Raw genomic sequence first — 7,202 nt, forward strand, 5'->3', positions numbered from 1 at the left:
GAGCCCATAATAGCTTGTGGCTGCACACGGAAGTTTCTAGCATGAATAATCTCATGATCCCTTTGAGCCTGGGTGGCGGTCCTTAGAAAAACAGGCAATCCTGGAATACCCAGGTACCTCAATCCACCCAGATGTGAGTTTTAGTTGCCACCTTAAGTTTAACCATATATTAACAATCTCACATCTGTCATGGATACACTCAAACCCAATCCACGTCTACTAGCATAGCATAGCAATATAAGCAAACGTAGAGGTAACTCCCAAGGGTTTGATAATAAAACAGGTAATAGTTACTACCTCAACTACTTCCCAATACCCACAATTTAATTAGATCCTAACCATGCAATGTTTGAGGATTGATCTAATGCAATAAAACTGGGTAGTAAAAGAGGTATGATCAAAGTGTTACTTGCCTGCAATGTTGATGAAGATGATTCGCACTCAATACTCTGGATAGATCTACTCGTCACACTCCGTCAATCTATCGAGAGCAAGCAATAGCAACCATACATAAGCAATCACTCAAAAGATCAAAAAGATCAAAGAAAACAATTCGGAAAACTTCAAAACCAAGCAAATAACTCTTGCAACATAAAACAATTTCTAAAAGTACCAAAATTATGTGAAGTTGGCCTTATCAGAAAGTTTAGGTCAAGAGCTTCGATTAGCAAAAAGAATCAACCCAAACAGAGCTACGAAACTCAAATTACGATCAAACGAAGTTTGAATTCAAATCTGGTCTAATTCAAATTTTAAAATTTCAAAAACATGTTTGAGTTGGATTACTGGATAGAGGAGATCATAACGAAGACGTGGGCGTTGGTTTCGTTGGATTTGGACAAACGAGTAAAAAGATGTGGTCGTTTGAAAAACAAGGACTAATCTATAAAAGTAACACTACAGATAGGTCCCTGCCAGAAAAATAAAAATAAAAGAAAAACCTAAAGAACGAACGTTCGTTTTCTAAACCTAACCAACGAACGTTCTCTAAATAAATAAACCTAAACAAAAACCGGTTTTATAAAAAAAACTAGGGTTTTTGAAAAAAACAATAAAAACTGTAGGAAACCGAGCGGTTTTGTACCGGTTCTCGCGGATTTGGCCGGCGGCGAGAAAAACCAACGGCGGTGGCGGCGGCGTTCTCCGGCGAGCGGGGCGAGGCGGCGACTTGGATCGGCGGCGGCGAGCGCGGCGCGGGGCGGCGGAGTCGGAGGTGGCGGTGGTGGCGGCTCCGGCTGACGCGTGCGGCGGCGGCGGCGGTGAGATGCGGCGGCGGCGTCGATCTGCGGCGGCGCGGCGAGGAGAGGAGAGACGGGGCCCGGGGCGGCGCCCTTTATAGGTGGGGAGGCGCGGCTTGGGGAAGGGGTAGGAGGAGGTCGGGGCGACCACGGCGAGCGGCGGCGGCGGCTCGGACTCGGGGAGTCCTGCCCGGGCACGCGCAAGGGAGACGGCGGCGTTGTTCGGCCGGCTGGGCTTCGGCCAGTCGGTCCGGGGAGAAGTTTTTTTAAACAAAGAAAAATAAATAAAACAAAATAAACAAAATATTATATAGGCATATAATATACCAAAATTTGCAGAAAAAAGATTTTCTACAACGTGAACATTAATCCAGCATCAAATAAAATCCTCAAAAATTCAAATAAATCAAACAATGCTACTGCTCTTAATAAAGTCCAATAAAAATCATTTAAAAATACCAAAATGAATTCAAATTTATTTCTCTCCAATTTTCTGATGTAGGGAATCATTTTACCCTAATTTCCATATATTTTATTTTTGGAGAAAAATAATTTGAATAAAACTCAAATAACTCCAATATTGAAAATAATTTCAAAATGGATTTTAATTTTGAGTTTCTTTGAAACTCCCAACTCATATTTCATATATTTTGAAGAAGTCATTTTATCTTCTCTCGTGAAAATCATTGAGTTGCATAAAGTTTCAGAATTGGAAATGTTTTCAAATGAAATTCAAATATTTTCAACACCCCTTGTCATTTAAATAAATGGAAGAAGTCATGTCATCTTCTCTACAGAGTTTTGTGGTGAAAAGAATTTGAATTCACGGAGATCATAAAAGCAAAAATGAAAGTTTGGGAAAGTCCTTTTATTCCCTCTCATTTAACTTTCAAAAATTTCGAATTTCACTCAATCAATCAAACAATCAATCAAACCTATCTATTTATTATAACATTCCAAAATTTAGAATTTTGGGATGTTACACATAAATCTGAAATTATATATGTTTCATATGCTTATCCCATGGGGAGTAATGACTTTACATATAAGAAGTAGAGGTGGTAAATTTATTAAAGGTTAGCAAACGTTGTATTGGTCACTTGAACAATTCATGAAAGAATATTGAGGGAAGAGAGATTTCACATATAAATATACTATCTTGGACATCTTTTGTAATTGTGAGCGCTCATTAAAATATGACATGTTAAAAGGTTGATGTTGGATAAGGAAGACAACGTAATGGGTTATGTTTTCTTATATCCGAAATAAAGTATATTGTCATGGATCGCCCAACACGTTGAGCTTGCCTTTCCCCCTCATGCTAGCCAAATTCTTTGCACTAAGTAGAGATACTACTTGTTCTTCCAAACATCCCTTAAACCAGTATTGCCATGAGAGTCCACCATACCTACCTATGGATTGAGTAAGATCCTTCAAGTAAGTTGTCTTCGGTGCATGCAATAAAAATTGCTCTCTAAATATGTATGATCTTTTAGTGTGGAGAAAATAAGCTTTATACAATCTTGTGATATGGAAGCAATAAAAGCGACGGACTGCATAATAAAGGTCCCTATCACAAGCGGCAATATAAACTGACGTTCCCTCGCATTAAGATTTTGTGCATCCAACTATAAAAGCGCATGGCAACCTCTGCTTCCCTCTGCGAAGGGCCTACCTTTTATTCTTGTCTTTTATGTTATGCAAGAGTCATGGTGATCTTCACCTTTCCTTTTTACATTTTATCCTTTGGCAAGCGCATTGTGTTGGAAAGATTATGATATATATATATATATATATATATATATATATATATATATATATATATATATATCCAATTGGATGTAAGGCATCATGAGCTATTATTGTTGACATTACCCTTGAGGTAAAAGGTTAGGAGGTGAATCTATAAGCCCCTATCTTTCTCTGTGTCTGATTAAAACTTTGAACCCATAAATATAGCGTGAGTGTTAGCAATTGTGAAAGACTAAATGATAATTGAGTATGTGGAGTTTGCTAAATCAAAGCTCTGACATAGACTCTTCCTGAAAATAAGATGAATTGTAATTGTTTGATGACTAATAACACGTTTATTAGTTTTCAAGAAGGTTTATGATCTATACTTTAACATGTGAATAGCTTGTTACTTGATCATGAGAAGCTTTATGAGATGAGCTACTGTTATGATATATAATGATGCTAGAAAAGGTGATTGAAATTATCATTGATCAAACTTGTGCACCTACTAGCATTCACACTTCATAAATTATTTCTTTTATCATTTACCTACTCGAGGATGAGCAGGAATTAAGCTTGGGGATGCTGATATGTCTCCAACGTATCTATAATTTATGAAGTATTCATGCTATTATATTATCTGTTTTGGATGTTTATGGGCTTTATTATGCACTTTTATATTATTTTTGGGACTAACCTGTTAACCGGAGGCCCAGCCCAAATTGCTGTTTTCTTGCCTATTTTAGTGTTTCGAAGAAAAGGAATATCAAACGGAGTCCAAACGGAATGAAACCTTCGGGAGAGTTATTTTTGGAACGGAAGCAATCCAGGAGACTTGGAGTAGACGTCAGGGAAGCTTTGAGGAAGCCACGAGGCAGGCAGGCGCGTCCTACCCCCTGGGCGCGCCCCCCACCCTCGTGGTCCCCTCGTGGACCCCCTGACCGACTTCTTTCGCCTATATATATCCATATACCCTAAAAACAACAGGGAACAAAATAGATCGGGAGTTCCGCCGCCGCAAGCCTCTGTAGCCACCAAAAACCAATCGGGACCCTATTCCGGCACCCTGCCGGAGGGGGGGAACCCTCACCGGTGGCCATCTTCATCATCCCGGCGCTCTCCATGACGATGAGGGAGTAGTTCACCCTCGGGGCTGAGGGTATGTACCAGTAGCTATGTGTTTGATCTCTCTCTCTCTCGTGTTCTTGAGATGGTACGATCTTGATGTATCGTGAGCTTTGCTATTATAGTTGGATCTTATGATGTTTCTCCCCCTCTGCTCTCTTGTAATGGATTGAGTTTTCCCTTTGAAGTTATCTTATCAGATTGAGTCTTTAAGGATTTGACAACACTTGATGTATGTCTTGCATGTGCTTATCTGTGGTGACAATGGGGTATTCTATTGATTCACTTGCTGTATGTTTTGGTGATCAACTTGCGGGTTCCGTGACCTTGGAAATCTATGCATAGGGGTTGGCACACGTTTTCGTCTTGACTCTTCGGTAGAAACTTTGGGGCACTCTTTGAAGTTCTTTGTGTTGGTTGAATAGATGAATCTGAGATTCTGTGATGCATATCGTATAATCATACCCACGGATACTTGAGGTGACATTGGAGTATCTAGGTGACATTAGGGTTTTGGTTGATATGTGTCTTAAGGTGTTATTCTAGTACGAACTCTATGATAGATCGAACGGAAAGAATAACTTCGTGTTATTTTACTACGGACTCTTGAATAGATCGATCCGAAAGAATAACTTTGAAGTGGTTTCGTACCCTACCATAATCTCTTCGTTTGTTCTCCACTATTAGTGACTTTGGAGTGACTCTTTGTTGCATGTTGAGGGATAGTTGTATGATCCAGTTATGTTATTATTGTTGAGAGAACTTGCACTAGTGAAAGTATGAACCCTAGGCCTTGTTTCAACACATTGCAATACCGTTTACGCTCACTTTTATCATTAGTTGCCTTGCTGTTTTTATATTTTCAGATTACAAAAACCTATATCTACCATTCATATTGCACGCATAGCACCATCTCTTCGCCGAACTAGTGCACTTATAAAATTTACCATTGTATTGGATGTGTTGGGGACACAAGAGACTCTTTGTTATTTGGGTGCAGGGTTGTTTGAGAGAGACCATCTTCATCCTACGCCTCCCACAGATTGATAAACCTTAGGTCATCCACTTGAGGGAAATTTGCTACTGTCCTACAAACCTCTGCACTTGGAGGCCCAACAACGTCTACAAGAAGAAGGTTGCATAGTAGACATCATATATCACTATATTTTTACATCGGCATGTATTTTGTTAATCGGCGTGAATCCAACCTTTATCTGATCTAAAATTAGTTGTAGCAAAATATTAAAGGCGCCAATGTTGATTTTTGTAAAGAAAACTGCCTGGTAGTTTTGCATACTGAGTTGCATGAGTGTAATATCTCATATCATGCACATTACTGAATTGTAGTGCTGCTCTTGTTGCCCATTCATTCATTGTGTCAATGTTGCTTTCGTATTACCTTACCTGGCTGATGATAGCTATGCCATATTGTGTTAATTTGGTGCTGTCTAGTTGCCCAAACGTTTGTTGTGCCAATGTTGCTTTCCTATTATCTGACTTGGCCAATGATAGCAATGCTAGTGTCTTAATTTGGTGCAGGTTGCTGAAGATAAGAAGACAAACTCTGAAAACAGCAAGGCAACCCCATTGTTTCTTTCCAATAAATCTAGGCCAGGTAATATGCCAATAACTCATGATTAATCTGTTTGGTTCCCCTCCTAATTTATGTTATGATGCAGTGGTCGAGACACTATTCACTATCAATAATACAAGCCTGCCAAAATCGCCATATGAATCTGTTCAGTATCCTCTGTCTCGAATGCAACGGAAAAAATGTATGTTTGCGAACCAATTAATGGCTGAAGGAATGATGGAAATGGTGGAGGAATCAGAGGTGCAGAGTTGTGCGACACAACAACTGATCAATGTTTTCAGAGACAGTGTAGCAAAGCAGCAAGAACTTGCCCACATGCTTATGGGTGTCATCCGTGCTGAGGTTGCAGATTGTGACGTTGTAGATCGTTAGGTTATGTTCATTTATTTGCACTGGCATCAATCTTTGATTACCCAGTGGATGTAATTTCCTATAATATATGCTGGATGTGCAACGTTTTTCCCTGTATTCCGTACCTTTGCGTGATCGGTTTTGGTCCGGTGCATAATTGCTCGTCGTAATGGGCTCAAATTATCTAATTTGGCCTAAAGACATGTACGAACTTTAGTGGGCCCATTAAGTTAATGGGCCTTTACCATTCCGAAAGTTAATGGTCGGCCCTCTTAACTCGCGGGTCGTTAACAGGCTAACATCGAAGCGGGCAAAAGGTGGGCCCAATTGATTTCACGGGCCGTTAACAGGTCGTTACTAAGTTCGGGCTACATATGGCCCAACTATACTATGGGCCTTTAGCAGGCCGAAAGAGACAGCGGGCTTGTACAGGACCATGAAGAGCATGGGCCGCTAAGAGGCCGAAAGTCAGGTCGTATTGTAAATTGCCCAACTGTGTTGTGGGCCTTTAGTAGGCCGAAAGAGAAACCGGGCTGGTATTGGACCATGAAGGGCATGGGCCATTAAAAGGCCAAAACTCAGGTCCGACTACAAATGGCCCAAATCATTTATGGTCCGTTAACAGGCTGAAAGGCACACATGGCCGGGAATTGGCCCAACACTTAAATGGGTCGCTAAAAGGCCAAAACTCAGGTCCGACTACAAATGGCCCAACAGATATATGGGCCGTCACCAGGCTGAAAGACACATCGGGCCGGAAATTGGCCCAACACTTAAATGGGTCGCTAAAAGGCCGAAACTCAGGCCTGACTACTAATGGCCCAACTGATTTATGGGCCGTCAACAGGCTGAAAGACACACCGGGTCGGAAATTAGCCCAACATTTAAATGGGTCGCTAAAAGGCCGAAAGATGTACATTGTGAAAATTGGCCCATCCACTGAATGGGCCGTTAACAGGCCGAAATCTCATCGGGCAGATATTGAGCCCAAATATATAGCGGACTGTTAACGGGCTCGAACTGACGATGGGCTGCAATGGTGTCAAATCTTTAACGGGCCATTGACGGGCCGAATTGGCACATCTCGTATGGGTCGTGGGCTTAAATGGACCTGACACAAGTAGGCCTTATATGGGCCGGCCTGCTATTTTTTACTGGGC

Source organism: Triticum aestivum, chromosome 7D, assembly GCF_018294505.1.
Source record: "Triticum aestivum cultivar Chinese Spring chromosome 7D, IWGSC CS RefSeq v2.1, whole genome shotgun sequence".
NCBI classification, from domain to species: domain Eukaryota; kingdom Viridiplantae; phylum Streptophyta; class Magnoliopsida; order Poales; family Poaceae; genus Triticum; species Triticum aestivum.